The 17,812-nt window shown below is 34.7% G+C and overlaps 1 protein-coding gene across 3 annotated transcripts in view; it reads left to right on the top strand.

Moving 5' to 3' along the window:
* LOC118738752 (pericentrin) overlaps positions 1–17,812 on the top strand; it is a 242,401-nt gene that overhangs the window by 19,257 nt on the left and 205,332 nt on the right. The gene's annotated exons all lie outside the window — the stretch shown is intronic.

Below are 17,812 nucleotides of genomic sequence, written 5' to 3'. Positions count from 1 at the left end.
CTATTTCGGAAATCACCACATTTCCTCATCAGACTTCTTTCAGTAGGGTTCGAACCGACGATCCTACTGACTCAGCCAGTTGACTACGCACTGTGCTAAGTTCGCCTTGTGAATTATTTTGCTTTTTTCCACTTTTTCATATATTTGTTAAGCCAACACAATCAAGCGCAGCTATTCCGCTGCATTTCACAGTTGATCATGTGGTTGTTGGTTTTGTTGGTTTTTGTTAATAGTTCTATTTTTAGAATGTTTAACTTTTAGGTGTGCTCGTCCTTATGTTAAGAGTCTGATGAGGAAATGTAGTGATTTCCGAAATAGCTATCACTTCTACAATTAAAAAAAAAAAATAAAAATAAACTATTTTTGCTTGTCCACAATAGTTTTTCATATAAAAAACGGCCTCGAGCTCAATAAAAAGTGTTGAATACAATTGTTATAAGGCCATAAAATAAAAAAAACAAACAACTTACACACAATAGTTTTTCATATAAAAAAACGGCCTCGAGCTCAATAAAGGTTGTTGAATATAATGGTTATAAGGCCATAAAATAAAAAAAACGATGTTAATTAATTTTAAAAGGTAAATGTTAATACAACTATTTTATTTATACTCCCAAATTTTGGATATAGAATCACCTCTATCAAAAAACTTAAATTGGGTAACACCGCTTCGAATTTTTTACAATTGAGCAATTGTCAAAAATCTCCTTTTTAATCAAAAAGTTCTTTATTGAAACTACCTTAATTTTTGTATCTTAGTTTTACCTTGCTATGTTTGTTTCATGGTTCATATGGCTTCATACCATGTAAATGAACCATGATAATTTTGTATTTTTTTCTGAGCGATTTTGAGGTGTTTCTTTCTGGGTCGTATCGAATGAGCGTTTGGAGGAGCCGTTATTAATAAAGTTAAGGACCTATTAATGAAGTTAAGATGAATTCTAAAAAAATCAGATTTTTATTTATTTGTGAATGAATCCTATTGCTCATATACATATGTACATACAAACTATGTATACACGTTTAATATTTTCATTTTGTGATTGTTTTTGCGAAAAAAAAACCAATTTTTATTTTACAGTAGTTACATTTGATTCGATACCTGAAATTTAGTAAAACCAGGATAGACCCATCAGTATTGCGATTCTAAAGGCGATACGGACTAATACAAATTCATGCTTTGCTTTTCGAATCGCAATACAGAGTAGACCCCCTGAATAACTATTTAAGAGACCTTTTGTTTTTAAAACATTAAATAGTGCTGGAATTTATAAATTATTTCTCATTTTGTTTTATTTATATTGTCTTTCAACATTTGCTGTGACTGCTGGCAATGCAAGCAGCAGCTGAAACCAATTCTTTGCTCAAAGAATAAACGCTGTATCTCCTGAAGATACATTTTTTTTTTAATTTTTTCGTTCAAATCTGAAATTTTGAAATAACTAAAGGCCCAATTAGAGGTGCCATAACCATAGCGCTATAGCCATAACTTTGTCAAATAATTCAGAGCTGCTTATGGTTATGGCGAAAAACCAAAACGCAATAGATACCTACGGTTGTGATTATGACTACGGTGTTATGGTACACTGAGAAAAAACACATGATTTGGTTATAGTTACATTATTTGATTTTAGTTACCAAATCATGTGTAGGAATAAATATACGTAGCCGACATTTTTTTCAGTTTGATCAGAATAGGTAATTGCTATGGTTATTGTTATGACTATGGTTTTCTGGGCCTTAATTTGTACAAAGAGTTAATTTGAAAAAGTGAAAGTTTGTATAAAAACTGTAAATATGACAACGCTACGGAAGTCACGCTTGCAGTATTTTAGACGTACATATCTACGTACCATTAGGAACAAACCAATACTAGTAACATAACTCGATACTTTTCTTTCAATGCCGAGTATTTTTGGTATCGGCATTTTTTATACCGAGTGCTGAGTATATATAGAAAAACGGCACAAACGGGTTTCGATACAAACCCGATTCAATGACAATTTTATCCCCTAGTATTTCTTGAACTAAGTTTATTATTGTATATATTCCAAAGCTTGTTAGCAGTTTGGTTTTCAATGAAAACCGCAAAAAGGCGCCAAGATCGGTGAAATGCGTGCGTCCCTTAACTGCAAATTAAACTCATCTGTGACATACAAGGTGAATATAAGTCGTAATGTAATAAGCTGGGAACGGATTTTTAGGACCTAAAAACCTATAAAAAAGGCAAATAACGAAATAGGCTGGAAAAGGCAAAATAAAATAGCGAAAAAGGCAAGAAAAGGCACTAGGTATTGCAAAAAAGGCAAACCAAAATAGCGAAAAAGACAGGAAAAGGAACTAGGTATTGCAAAAAAAGAAAAATAAGGCACTAAAAAAAGACAGCAAATACGAAGGACAATCAAAAAATACATTTATTTTAGAAATGTTTATATTACAACATTTTCTGGCAGCATTTTCATTAGATTTTCGCGAAGAAAAGCCTTGAATGTACTAAATGTGCGCTCGACGTAAGTTGATACAAGTGAAGCCCAATTTAAATATGGGTGTTTCCTCCATCGGAAGGTCCACCAAGACAAAAAAAAATAAAAGTCTTATATCTAACGTATTTACGGGCCGATTTGTCTGCTTTTTAAAAAATATACTGGCTATGTAAGTAGAATCATGCTTGCGTAAAATGGTCTTCCTAGGTGGCGCCAAGGTTGAGATATTTCGAAAAACCGTATTTATGGTCCGATTTGGTTCGAATTTGGCGTATGTAGTTGAAACATAATAAGTCGTAGATTTCCAACAAATTCACCCTGAATTGGCGCTGAGGTCAAAATATAAACTATATTCTACATAAAATACATGTTTTATTTGCGTTAAAAATTCATTTAAAAGCAATATTAACAAAAATATAACGATGGAAATTTATGTCACGTGATGCTACGTCGCGTGACGTTTCACACTTGGGGTGGCAAAAGAAAATTGAAACAAGTTGCATTATTTTAAAAAACTCTAAAAACAACTAGAATTGCTCCAAATCATATTAAAATAAGTTTCATGAAAATAGCCATCCTCAATTCGCAGAGTTTTGCGATTTTGTAAGAAAAGAAAAAATCGACTTCCATTTTTTGTCACGTAACGACACTCTCTTTAAATGCTTATATTTCAGGACCAAGCAGTTCGATTGTTTTCATTTTTCGGTTAAATATAGAGCTAATTATGTGCTATACAATGGCCCAAAAAAGTTAAAGAAAACAAATGGTATACCTTGTTTGTATCACATTGAAACGTACGACTGTCACGTATGTGACGTATGGAAATACCCATATGGAACGTTTGAAACGTTCATATTATCAGGAATAAATGCGTTTTCCTCGCCATTTACAATTTTATCCACACCCCTTGTTGTCTCCAAGCCTACGTTAGCTGAGAAAACGGCTTTGAATATTTCCAACTCACTTTTCTAAAGGTAGAAAAGGCAAAAAAGGCAAATATCTTAAAAAAGGCAAAAAAAGGCAACATCAAATGTGTATATATGGAATCAGGAGAAGCTAAATCGTCGACATTCTTAATCGAATGTACTCTATCTCTTTAGCAGAAAAAAGGCAATTTCCATAAAATCCGTTCCCTGGTAATAAGATACTAGTGAACCCCCATGGCGTTAAGACGCCAAAATTGAGTTTAATATTTTAAACAGATGGCAACACTATTCAAAAACCTTAATAAATATTGCAAATCTTTCAAGTAAATTCGTCCATCCCTTTTTGCACGAAGAGAGGTCTCAAATGGCGTCGGTTTTTCATTTCCTCAAAATTCAAACCACCGTGCACCGCTAAAAAAGGTCGTAACTTCAAAAAATAATACCTTAATGCACATTTAGAATGACGGTGCTGATCTAAAGACCTTCACATTAAAGATATGATGACCATAACAAAAAAATTATTTATTTATAAAAATTAGCGCAAACTAATTTTTTCAATATATTGTGGATTTATTCGAAAGAACATATATTCGCAGTAGCGCATCCAGTTAACCGAGCTCTTCAAGACCTTGTTGATGGTTTCTAGCTCTATCGTAAGAAATACCCGACATACGCCTTAAAAGCCTGAATCGTTAATAGATTGTTCGCATTATATCGGTCCTTCACGGCATGGCACAAAAAAGTCTAAGGGCGTGAAATCGCGGCTCCGAGGGGCCAATTGACTTCATCGAGACAGCTGATAGCACAATTACCGAACTTTGTCGCTCAAAATAAAAATCGAATAGATGGCACTCCTAACAAAAAATATTTTAAAACTAAAGTTTTATTAAAACTCTTTCTTTTTCCACTCATATTTTAATATTTCATTAAAATTGCGTAAAAGCTAAATAAATAAGGCTTTTCAAACAGGTGGCAACCTTCTGCGAAGCTTTTTCAAACTAAAATCTTTTGAAGCTCTTCCGTCTGATACTTTGATACATAATTCAATTACCTGAAGAATTAAATTAAATTTATTTTTTTTTATCACCTGGCAACTCTCCTAAACAGTTCAGATATAAATCCTTCTCAAACCCATGAACGGTTAAATAAACTCTTTTAGTAATTTATTTAACTTAATAATTCATTTAAATTTAAAATTTTCAACAATTGGCAACTATCTTCAAACCATCAAACAAAATTTTGATGTTTAAACTGAAGATTTCTTAGCACTCTTTCGTTTAGCACCTATATTTTAATACTGCATATAACTAACTTCGGCTTTTTAAGCAGGTGGCAACCCTTTTCAAAACATTTTAAAATTATTGCCTTTTTAAACTCCATTAGTCTGGACCCCTGTCGGGGAGCATTTTGTAAATTACCTATGTAATTTCCCTGTTTAAAATTTAATTTGATTTATTAAACAGGGGCAACACTCTCACAGTTAAGAAGCGAAGCTTTTAACAACCATTTCTACTGATACCTATGGCAACTCTTTTCAAAAAGTAAAACCTCATTGCACATCTGCAACCAAGCCTTTTAATTTGACACCTCGTTTTTGAAAATCGAGCGAAGGATGGGGATATGATGGTATTGATTTATAAATAATCTCAACTTGATTTTTTAAAAGGTGGCCATTTTTTCCGGAAAAATAAAAGCCTACTGCACATCTACATATCAAGCCCTTTAATTTGATACCTCATTTTTGAAAATCAAACGAGTGGTTCAGATCTGATGACCTGGACAAAAAGTCCTTTCGCGTATTATATATGGTGGCAGCCCTTTTGAAAAGTAGTTTCGCGCTAAGATATTCTTAAATATTCTTCGTCTAACATTGCGATGCATATTTTAATCAACTGATGAATTAAGTTGAATTATATTAATTAAACATGTGACAACTCCGCTAAATATAGTTCAGAAATAAAGATTTTTCAACCCCCCTTCGATTGATACCCATATTTTAATAATTCATTTAACTTATGCAAGGGAGTGAGCCCCATCATAATAAATTGGGTGCTTTCTATGCTAAAAACAAGGAAGATCAGGATGGAGCTGGGAGGCACGGAAGAATCTATTACAGCCACAAGAGGTTGCCCTCAAGGGGTGTACTCTCTCCTCTTCTGTGGACTATGGTTATAGACGAACTCCTCTTCCTGCTGAACGACCATGGCTTTGAAACACAAGGCTATGCAGACGATCTGGTAATTTGTGTAACAGGGTTGCATGGCGAAACGATCTCCAACCGCATGCAACAAGCCCTGCGCATTGCGCAAAGATGGTGTGACACCAAAGGATTATCCATTAATCCTACCAAATCTATTCTGGTTCCGTTTACCCGGAGGAAAAAGTTATCCATGACAGAATTTACTCTGGGCGGCACTAGAATAGGGCTCTCAAATGAAGCCGTAAGTGAAATAACGTCGTTTTATTTACACTAAAAGAACAGATCAGACAAGCCTATCACAAACCAAAAATTTTTTCACAATTATCTGTTATTATTATTATTTTTTTAGCTCCCTACAGTTTAATACTTCTACAACCGTAAAATTATTGCTACTACCTTTAGATACGAATATATATTATAATATTTCCCCATATGGTATTAAAGATTCTTATAGATGTTCCCTATGTACGTTCGTTTGCGGTATATAATCGTAAATGCGTTTAATTTTTACCTCTCCACATTTTTTCGGGTGCCTGGGTACCCCGGTAATTACCATACTTCCCGGGTACCCGGTCTACCCGGGTCTAACCGGGTAGTAAAATAGCCGGGTACCCGGGCTACCCGGGTAATTCAATACCCGGGTAGCTCATTACCCGGTTGAAATCATCAGCCCTAGTACAAACTAAAGTCTTCTTAATATTTCGTTTCACATCATTATTTTGACATTTCATATAACTTCTGGATAAGTTAATTAAGTTCGAAATTGCAAGAAGGTGGCAACCCTCTTCAAAATATTTTCAAACGGCCACCTTCTGAAGCTCCTTTCGTTATGCGCCCATATATTGAAACTTATTGCTCCTAATTAATTTTCTTAATTCAAATTGAATTTAATTATTTAAACAGGTGGCAACCCTCCTAAAGTTAAGTTAAGAAACAAAGGTTTTCAAAAAAATCAAAAAACTGATACCCATTTTGTAATAATTGATTTTTTTAGATAATTTGAATGAAATTTTTTAAAAGGTGGCAACTCTTTTCAAAAAAGTAAAACCTTATTGCATATCTGCAGTCCAAGAGTTTTAATTTGACCCCTTTTTTTTGAAAATCAAACGCAAGGTGCTGTTATGACGGCATTGCTTATTATATAGTTTATATTCAATTGTTATACAGGTGGCAACTACTTTCGAAAAAAACAAAACTAGTCTACAGGCCAAGCGCTTTAATTTGACACCCCACTTTTGAAAATCGAACGACCGGTGCAGATCTTTTATGCGGAACAAAACATACCTTCGCGTATTATTTTGAACTTAATTTTCTATAAGGTGGCAACGCTTTTCGAAAAAGTTAAGCCTTATTGCACACCTAAAGTCAGAGTCCTTTGATTTGACACCTCATTTTTGAAAATTGAACGGCCGGTGTGGATCTGATGGCATTGATTATTAAATTATTTGAAAGCAATTTTTTATCAGGTGGCAACTCTTTTCGAAAAAGTAAAACCTTATTATTCATCCACAGACCAAGCGCTTTTATTTGACATCTCGTCTTTGAAAATCGGGCGAACGGTACAGATCTTTTATGCTGCACAAAAAATCCCTTCGCGTATTATATATGTACATATATAGATTTGGTTTCATTATCGCTCCAAGAATCTTCATGATGCAAGTGTTTGTGGTCCAGCAATTTTTAAACTTATTAGTCTCATTCAAGTATACGATAGAACCAGCTTTATTTATTTGTCGATTTATTTATTAGGTTAGGTTAGGTTAGGTTGTCGCGGTCGTCTATAAGACACACTTAGGCTCAACTCCAACAATCCAATCAGTTGGAGCAATGGGAGGATGTGAAAGCAATATACCCAATCCCTGCAGGAAATGTATCTAACTATAAGCTAACTTTAGGTTGATACGGAAGGAGCTAAATTCACTATTATCTGTATATTTTCTTTGGCGAAAGCTAACTATATTTCTATGGCGATGGCCGGGAAATAGTTGGGTACCTCTGCATTTGATGTTACTAACTTGTAACTAACTACTGGACATAAAATATCAATACATTTCATATTAGTTTCCATATTCTGCTGTAGGTGGTCCCATATTCGAACTCCGTCAGACATAACTTCAAAATGATAATATGAAATTTCGATCTTCCTTTTATTTGTCTTCAAATCGAAAAAGTACTTGCGAAGTGCAGAATATTTAAATAGAAACACGTTTGAAGAAAATAATATCCTGCACTACTTGTCAACTAGTTGCAAGTTAGCTTTTCATTACTAACTACAAGTTATATATTTTATGGAAATCCCGCAAAAAAGCTTGCTACAAGTCGGTTATTTTTTATCAGTTGATAATTTTTATCTGCAGGGATGTTATACAAACAGGCGCACATGTGCATACATATGTATGTTATGTGTATTTTTATGAGAAGCTGTTTTTCATGGCAGAAATACACTCGGAGGTTTGCCATTGCCTGCCGAGGGACGACCGCTGGTAAGAAAAAAACTTTTTTCTATATTTTTTGCGATGTTGCTTTGACCAGGGTTTGAACCCAGGCGTTGCGGAGTGGAAGCTCGCACTGCTTACCACTACACCACAGCGGCCGACTGCTTAACCTATACAGTGTTTAAATCTAGTAGTCAAAGTTCAAAATATAATATGCTATTTCAAAAAAGGAATTTTGCTGCCTTTTCTCCCATTTTTTAATGTCTCCACACTCTACATCCGAGCCTTCGCTTTCGCTGGAGGAATCTATAATTATTTCTAAGTTACTTATAAGACTTTTAGCAGTGTTTGTTGAGGGCCCATCAAATGTTGCTTGATATACTACTTAACCGTTTAGCGCCTGAAGCTAAAAGCCGGTTATTGTCTGCACCCTGGTTAGACAGACTTAGAGCCATTTCAACAATATTAGAGTGGACTCTCTGCCCATGTACACATTCGCATTCGCTAAACATTCATACCATTTTGTGGGAATGCGAATGCGTAAAATGATGCGAATCATTCGCATAACGAATGCGAATTTAAATATTTGCAACATCCCTGGTATACATACATATGTACATATGTACGTATGTACATATGTACTAGAGTCCAGCGCAAGTGTATTTGCCGCATTTCGTTCAATAAGTACTCCTTGCATTGTACTCTACTCCCAACACATTGTTACTCTTTTTCCGCATACATACACTACTTGGCGTTGAGAGAGTAAATACTTGACGTACTTGCTATTACTCCACCAAAGTACGTACTCTACTTTCCCCCATCGCGTACGAGAGATATTTGCTGCTGCCAAAAGGGAGTAGCAAATCTACTCTCTGTATACTTGTAGTACGGTAAGTACTTGCGTATTAAATTTCAATTGATATCGTTTGCAGCGCTGGTCAGTGAAATTGAAAGAGTAAAAATAGAATATGGAAATTGACGATGTAAGGAAATGTTTACGGCCTTATTTATACAACATAACGTAGATTTAGACAGTTGTTTAATGTGACATTTTCATAAAACTTTCAAGCAGCTTTTTAAATCTATGTATGTACTTAAATTGTTATGAAAGTATTATTTCTCGTCTCTAATTTTCTATAAAACTATTTGCAGTCATTAACCAACAAATAAGTTGCCAAAAACAATAACTTAAGCAATGCTGCTATACGAAATAAAATTATTAGTGGCAAATCAAAATTTTGTAAAGTGCCGATTTTCACATTCGATAGTTGGACATGGTAGCGACGAGATGTACGAGCATTTTTTTCTTAAGAGCTGCATACTGATTTAAGAAATTTTTTATAGAAGAAAATTTATTTTCCATTTATTGTGCGTAATTTTATATGAATTTTTAGTTTTTCTTGAGAGCCTTTACAAATAAAAAAAAATTTCGGAATATGTACATACCCAGTAGAACTTGGGAGCATCGTACGATTGCTCGGTGAGTAATCCCTGGGGAGTATACGAATACTCCCCATTGCTCCCTATGCTTCTGTGTATAAGCATGTAATTTTGTATACTCCCTTTAACATTGGATGTCCTAGGAGGGGGAGTAATCCCTTTTACCTCCTAAACGAGCAATCGGGGAGCACACACAGAAATATCATCCCACAAACCTCCTAAAGGAGCAATACCTGAGTACTCCCATAAAAACCTCCCCTATACCTCCCAAAAAGACAACAAGGGAGTGCACATAGAAAAACATCCTATATTCCTCCCAAACGAGCAATAAGTGAGTACTCCCATGGGAGGCATCCCGAAAGCCTCTTCTACGAGTAATAAAAGAGCTTTTCATTGCCTATTTACGCAATCTATTTATTTAATTATTTAAACAAATGTTTGTATACAATATTAAAAGATCTTAACTGATACCTATAAGTACGAGATCAGACAAAACATAAATAATACTTATTACTTGTACATTATTGATTAATTTTGTAGTTGCTGTTGCGAACAAATGTATTAAAAGTAAAACAGAATAATAATAAAACGGTAAGATAACTACATGATGTCCTGGGTTTCAGGGATGCTTGGGTATTCAGGAGTTCACGCAAGTAGGGAGTGTATGAAACTTTCTTGTTTTAATGTGTAGGTGACTTTGCCCATCCGATATCTTTGTCACCCAGTAAAAGATCTGGACCGGCTTGGTATGAACGTTAAAACCACGGAGTCATGCGTAAGTGCTGACACTCCTAATAATTTGCCAAATCTGAAAAGTATTTAGCGGTATCTAATACAATATTTATTAAAATTAAACAAAAGTTGCAATACATACCGACGCACCTTCATTTAAATGTGTCCTATCGACATTAAATTATTGAATCCTCCTTATATTGTTTCTATATGAAATATTTTCTGTAGTTTTCCTTATGATAATTTTTCCAATAACACAAAAATTCTTTTGAACGAGGTGCCTATAGCTCCCCCATAAATCAAAAGGAATACTCCTGGATTGCTCTCTTAGGAGACATCGCTTTTTGTTCGTAAGCGAGTAATAACGGAGTACAAAACCGACAAATCTCAGTTATAGCTCCAAAATCATTCCTCAGCGAGTATTCTTTTATTGCCCACTTGGGAGATCTCCTGTTTGGCTCCTAAACGAGTAATAAAGGAGTACAAAATCGACAAAAATCGTTTATTGCTCCAAAATCATGCCTCTGGGAGTATTCGTTTGTTGCTCGCTTAGGAGATCTCCTATTTGACTCCTAAGCGAGTTATAAAGGAGGTCAAAACCGACAAATCTCTCTTATTGCTCCGAAATCAGGCCAAAGGGAGTACTCTTTTATTCCTCACATTGGGAGATCTCCCTTCAAGTTCTAGTGGGTACATATGTACATACATACACAGCCATATAACTTGATTTCAAGAGAAACGAATTTTCATTTGGCACGTTCAGAAGGCGAAACAGCTCAGTAACTGGTGCGATTGCACCTTCTGAACGCGTTGTTGCGTACTTCTGATCAACTGAATAGTTGCGTGTTAGATGATCGTAATATTTTTCTGATCATTTGAGACAACATGTTGGTGTGTACCTTTGAGAGTTGAATTTGACAGCTAATGTATGAAGTCGTTCAAAAGACGCATAACGATCACTGATTTTTGTTTAGCAACGGTTGCGCTCAACTGCTGCGCCTTCTGAACCTACCTATTGATAACGGGCCTGTTCGAGGCACGTAATAAAAGCGGCATTACTGCCGTATTGATGAAAAATGGCAACATTGTTGCAACAGCCCAACTGATAATACATTGCTAGAAATTCACACAGAACGCGATACTGATTACAACTCGAACAAGCCCAACTTTTTTTTTTTTGATAACACTGCGACAGCTCAAATTGGTATTGAGTAAAACCAAATGCAAGATAGAGTTTTTGAATTTCATTGAGTTTTTTTAATAAATACTAAAATTAGAGGTGTATGAATGGCGAAAGAAAAACTGTATCCGATTTTTTTAAATCGAAACTACATTTTTACATATGTACATATGTACATACATGCATACATAAATATATTTAATATGAAATTGAAATTTTCACATCAATTTCCGCTATCTTCAAACCCATGGTTTCAATTGTACGCATATCGTCAGGGTTTTCCCCACAACTTGGTTTTGCTGCAGTGAAGCGACATAACAAGTGACGAGAAAAATTATATGCGGACACTTACATATATATGTATCTATGCACATACGTATCTATGCACATATGTATGTGTCTATGCACATACGTATCTATGCACATACATACATATGTACTTAGGTATGTATATCAGCATTTTAGTTGAAAGGACGTTTTGCTCGTCGCTCTCTTCATCGCTCCACTACATTCCTGTCCTTAGTTTTATTCAGATACCACAAATGCGCGATCCAGAAAATTCGTCTATCATTCTTGCCACAAATGTATGTTTTCTTCGAAATTACTCAAGTACTACCAGTAGAGTACTCTACTGTCAAATACCTTTTACTCGCAGTAGTTGCGGAAGGCAAAGTAAATACTCTACGCGTCTTGCTATTGATCGGTAGTTTACGTACGCATGCAGAAACTGGTTTATGCTTACTCACACTTGACCCGAACGATGAGAGTAAAGGAGGGAAAGTATTTGCGCGGCTATCGGATGTCTTGTTAGGCCCTTTAAATGGAATTGCGCAGGAGTTTAATATGTACGCATATCAGTACACCTTAGCACCAAATCTATCCCTCGGATTGCTTGCCACAAGTCACAATATACTATTTAGCCAAAGTCTGAAGGCAACTGAAATTTAGCTAAAAATAGATGAATCGAATTTATGGCGCATCAGGTATTATTCAAATTCGTCGGTGTGCTAATCATAATTGCAAAAATTTATCTACGTGCGTACAAACGTATGTATTTTGTTGCCTGGAAGCAATGTTTTTCAAGTGGTTCAAACTGTTCTACGTATTTATTTTGGTTGAGGTTGCCCAGCTGTGATTCGTCAGCTCCCCAATATTTTGGCTGAGATTGTTTATACATTTTTCCAGATATGAAGATTCGTACCTACATATATACTTACTGATATGTGGTGTTACGTATGTATAGTATTTGAAAATGTTACGCATTCATGAAAAACAAAAATGTCTTTCTTCACTGACAAATTAGGCCAATTCAATGAAAATACCTTTTCTTTCAATTAGTTGCATTATTTGGTTGCCTTAAGCGCATTGCAATGTTCGTTTGGCATTACCACATTTTTATACCCGAGCGCACTTGTGCACAAGGGTATTATAACTTTGTTCGCATAACGGTTGTTTATAACAGCTAAAGCGAATCGAGATAGATATAGACAAATATATACGTAAATGCTCAGAATGAAAAGAGAAATCGATTAAACCATGTCTGTCCTTCCGTCCGTCCGTCTGTCCGTCTGTCCGTGTACACGATAACTCGAGCAAAAATTGAGATATGTCAACGAAATTTAGTAAGTTGGTTGCGCTTTATCCAAGGTAGGTTGGGATTGAAAATAGGCGAAATCGGGCAATAAACACGCCCAGCTCCCATATAACGGAATTTTCGAAATATGCAAAAACAAAGATATTTCCGCAAATACTGGATCCAAATTGTTGAAAGTTGGTATTTGAAGTAGAATTTTGCCATAAAATAAGACAGTTATAAAATTTTTGGAAAATGGCCATGGCCCCGCCCACTTATTAAATGCTGTATCTCTGTAGTCCATTTACCAATGCCTACCAAACTCTGTGAGAACATTGCTTAGGGCCTCACTAAGAAACTCGTTGAAACTTTTTGAAATCAGACAAGAACAACGCTCACCTTCCATGTAACGGTTATTTACAGAAATACGAAAACTGCAATAAATTAGTAACTATTTAAGCTAATTTACTCAAAATCAATATATGCAATGACCTCTTTTTGATTTTTAGGGAAATTTTTTGAAAATGAGCGTGGCATCGCCCATTTACGCCTACATATGTGCATGTCGGCACCCGGTTTATTAACTTCTACCAAACTCGGCACATTTAGCAACCTTGGCGCAAAAAAGCAATATGTTGGAAATTTTTGAAATCGGACTAAAATTATCGCCACTTACCATGTAACAGTAAATTTCAGAAATAGGAAAACTCCGATCTTTCAATAACTAAAGATGTCAACTTGCAACAATCTCTTAACAAGACACAAGATTATTGATTTTTGTTAAATGGGCTTGACACCACCCACTTATGACTACAGAAGTGTATATCGATAACCGCATTACCGATTTCCACCAAATTTGGTCCAATTATTTAATATATCATAGCATATTATTGCAACTGTTTGACATAGGGAAAAATGCTCTTCTGAAAAAAAAACGATATTTAATACGTGCGCCGGGTATCTAAAGTTCGGTTTCGCCCGAACCTATACGTCTTTACTTGTTCATTTGTGGTTTGTAATTTTTCTTATGGAAATCTACTATTGGTAAGCACAGATGCTTGCAATTGCAAAAACCCATATGTATGTACATACAAAAGCGACTTACAGCAATGGCAATTGGAGGATATTGTAGACAACAATTATGTTTTATAACTATGTTTAATATGGGCATATAGAAAAAAGTATAGTCTAAAGCGGGGGTTCCCAAATTTTTATCACCGCGGCACCCTTGTTCTGCTAAAAAATTTCGCGGCACCCCTACTCTTCAAATGTCTACGAAAACAAGAAAACACAATGCAAACTTTATGCTCCTTTAGCTTTAATGTGAGGACTGAAATTGTTTTGATGATTCCTTTAAGTTTATTGGGAGCTTTGAAAATTTTACCCTGAAATCATTTGACGCTTAAAGCTTGCTGGTGTATTTGTTTTTAACCGACTTCCCAAAAAGGAGAAGGTTATCAATTCGTCGGAATATTTTTTTATTATTATTTTTTTTTAAGTATGCCACCGCATAACTTTGGACCACGTTAGCCGATTACTATAATTATTTTTTAAAGTAAAGGAAAGGTTACCTCACAAGTGGTCCCATTCTAATTTGGTTTAATTGCGATCATTGGATCGTGAAGAGATTAACGATAATCTAAAATTTTTATATGGGAATTGAGGTCGGTTTTGTTTTTTTGCTTAAAAATTACTTGCTTATGTATGCAGTCTCACATAGAAATGTAAAAGTAAAAGTCACTAGTATTTTGAATGCAATCTTGCCAACGGCAGTGTTTTATGCATAAACTTGCATCCAGAACTCTCTTGGCTCCCTTCGTAGTATTTAATATTCAGTTCGCTGTCTTCACTGATGTCCAGAAGGTTTCCAAAAGCTTAATTTGTCATCTGAGTAGGTTTGCTTTTCGGGTCGCATGAAAACGGGTTTGTTATCCAGCTGTAGATATCCTCAAAGTCACCGTTGGGAAAATATTCGACAATGGTTTTTTCTAAACCTTCCAAGTTAACGCTGGTAATGCGCGTTAGCTAAGAAAATAACTTTTACAACCAATTTCACGAAAGCAATTCAAGTGAAAAATGATTTTAATTTTTTTAATTTTAATTGGAAATTGACAGAAAATAGAAAATCATTTTCCATTTACCGGGCCGTTACACATTAAATTTTCCCCTTTCAATTTTCAATACTCTCACACTTTTTCACTAACACACTCTTATTTATTGCTTGAATGGGCAACTTGCTTTAAATTTTTCCCTTTCAACTGAGTTTCAATTTTGCTTTCAATTTTGATCAGCTTTTCAGCATTGGCATGTGAATTTTGTGAAAATAAAAAAATACTAAGCTTATGCATGTTAAAATGTTAATCTACAACGGAATTAAAATGGAAAATGTTCTTCAGAAGCTACATTGTTTTCTTGAAGGCGATATGTTGATAATATGTTTCTCAAATGAATGCAGCCTACGTAATGGCTTTCAATTTCGATGATTTTTGACAAGCAATATGTGTGAGAAAATTTAAAGGCAACACTGATTATGTGTCGTCAGCGTTAAATTGTAACATATACACGAGCGCGAAGCTGCTGCGCTTGTTACGAGAATAGCCCAGCCAGCGATAAATTCAAAAATTAATCCGAAAACGGGAAGAAAAGTGGATGAAACGCGGATTAGGTCTACAAAAGTATCGAAAATGGTTGTGAAAAGGGTACGTTTTCGGCTACTTTCTTAAAATTTTCTGATTAAATTTTTCGTTAACAAAACGAACTAGGGAACTACGCTTAAGAGCGAAATACACCACACAAGCGGCTTGACAAACCAAGCGAAATATCCCCTTGTTGCAAGCCATTTGTGTTGTGTATGGGGTTTGACGAGCCGCTGAAGGTAATTTAAAAAAAAACTCAAAATTTTTTGATTTTCTGGCCGCCATATTGAAGTTTAATCAAACCGCCTGCGTTGTGTATGGAAAGTTTAAAGAATTTGCCCGCGCCACTAGTTTACTCTAGCCACTAGTGGCACCGCAAGGTGCCGCGGCACCCACTTTGAGAAAGCCTGTTTTAAGGAGAGCTACATATTTTCATTTCGACTATTAGAAAAAGTGCATACAATACCGGTATGAAACGAAACATTTATTTCATACTGCTCAACAACTAGGCTAGCCCTAAGAATGATATGGTCCTTTCGAGTGATTAAATATTATTCTATCTTTCAAGATCGGCAACACGAAAAATTAAAAATAAAATCGCCGTGGCCATATCTAGTAAAATTTTTTCAGAGATGTTATTGGTTGTAATATTTTTACGGGCTTTTATAAAATAATTTGGCGAAAAAATTAATATTTTCGACACACTGTAAATTTGAAAAAAAAAATAAAATAAAAATAAATGTCCATTAATGCCCTACCAATGTTGTTAGTTAAAAAAATATGGGTTTGATTATCGTTCAGCAGGGATAATGATACAAATCAGTAAAATTCAGCATTAAAATGACAGCAGGAAAAATTTCTGTAATAAGCTTGCTTGCTGGTATTGAAAGTACTCTTAGGCTTTCTGCTCATTGGTCGTCCAATCATAGTTGCTACGATTACATGACGATAACACTTTCGCACACTCGGACGTGATAATTCAATTCATTTGGCGGCATAAATCTAGAATATCAACCGTTTAGCTATGGAAAAAGCAAAAATGTAGATCGACAGTACTATCTACGCTGATTTGAACCATACCAAAATTAAGTAAAGAAGATATAATAGATTAAAGTAAAATTTTTTCGATATTTAAGAAATATCAATATCTTATGATCTCCATAACCAATTGAAAAAGTAATGATGTTAAAATAAATATAATTAATTTATCTTTCAGCTGATGTACAAAGTTTATATGCTTTTTTCATTTTTAAGCCAAAAATACTAAAAAATATAAATTTTTATATAAAATAATCTGTTTTGGAAAAAATGCATAACTAATGCTAAAGAAATTTATATTATTTAGAAGATACAAGTCGTTATCTTTAATTCGATGTACATATTTTATTATGACCTGCTTTTAAGTTTTAGGAATTTACAGCCGGTTTCACCAGCAATTTAAATGGAAAATGATTTTTTATTTCCTTTCATATAAAATAAAAAAAATTTAAATAGTTTTTCCCTCAAATTGCTTTCGTGAAATTGGCCGTTAGGGATAATAAAAAATATAAATGCGAAATTGTATATATATTTTTTCAAAATGGCGTTCATTTAAAATTTTGTTTTAAAAATGGTTAAAGTATATACGTTATTTAAAAGGTATTTAAATTATCTTTTAATTGGCATCCGTTTCTGCATCTTCTACGATTTGCGATAACAAGCCCATAACGAGAAGTGTGCAGACCTCCATTGAAATGCATGTGGTCGGCTCAAAGTTTTAGGGCGAGACGATAACGCAACTATGATTGGACGACAAGTATACAGATAGCCTTATTCATACAAGTCTCAAAAACAATTTCAGAGAATACAAAGAAAATTTAGGACAATTTTAAAATGACTTTTTCTGCGCTAGTATTGCTTCTCATCCCATCGTGCGGTCGCCTCTGAACATGCCTTGATAAAGCTTCTTATATAAATCATTTGTCGTTCGGATGCGGCGTAAAACTGTAGGTTCTTTCAATTGCATAACAACATCAAGCCGCACGCTACAAATTGGTGGAGTAGCTCGGCCAAACACTTAGTGTAAGCGCCAAACTTTTAGTTATTTTTCGTAAACCTATTAACAACATCTGCCAGATGGATTTACGACTTAAACTTCTTATTTGCATGTACTTAACCTTTAATTTTATTTACATAGAAAACGCATCTAAGAAATTTAAAAATTCCAA

This window comes from Rhagoletis pomonella, unplaced genomic scaffold (assembly GCF_013731165.1).
Source record: "Rhagoletis pomonella isolate Grant_MI unplaced genomic scaffold, Rhpom_1.0 Rhpom_scaffold_00005, whole genome shotgun sequence".
NCBI classification, from domain to species: domain Eukaryota; kingdom Metazoa; phylum Arthropoda; class Insecta; order Diptera; family Tephritidae; genus Rhagoletis; species Rhagoletis pomonella.
Note: the sequence above shows the minus strand (reverse complement) of the source record. Positions and strands in the feature narration are given on the sequence as shown.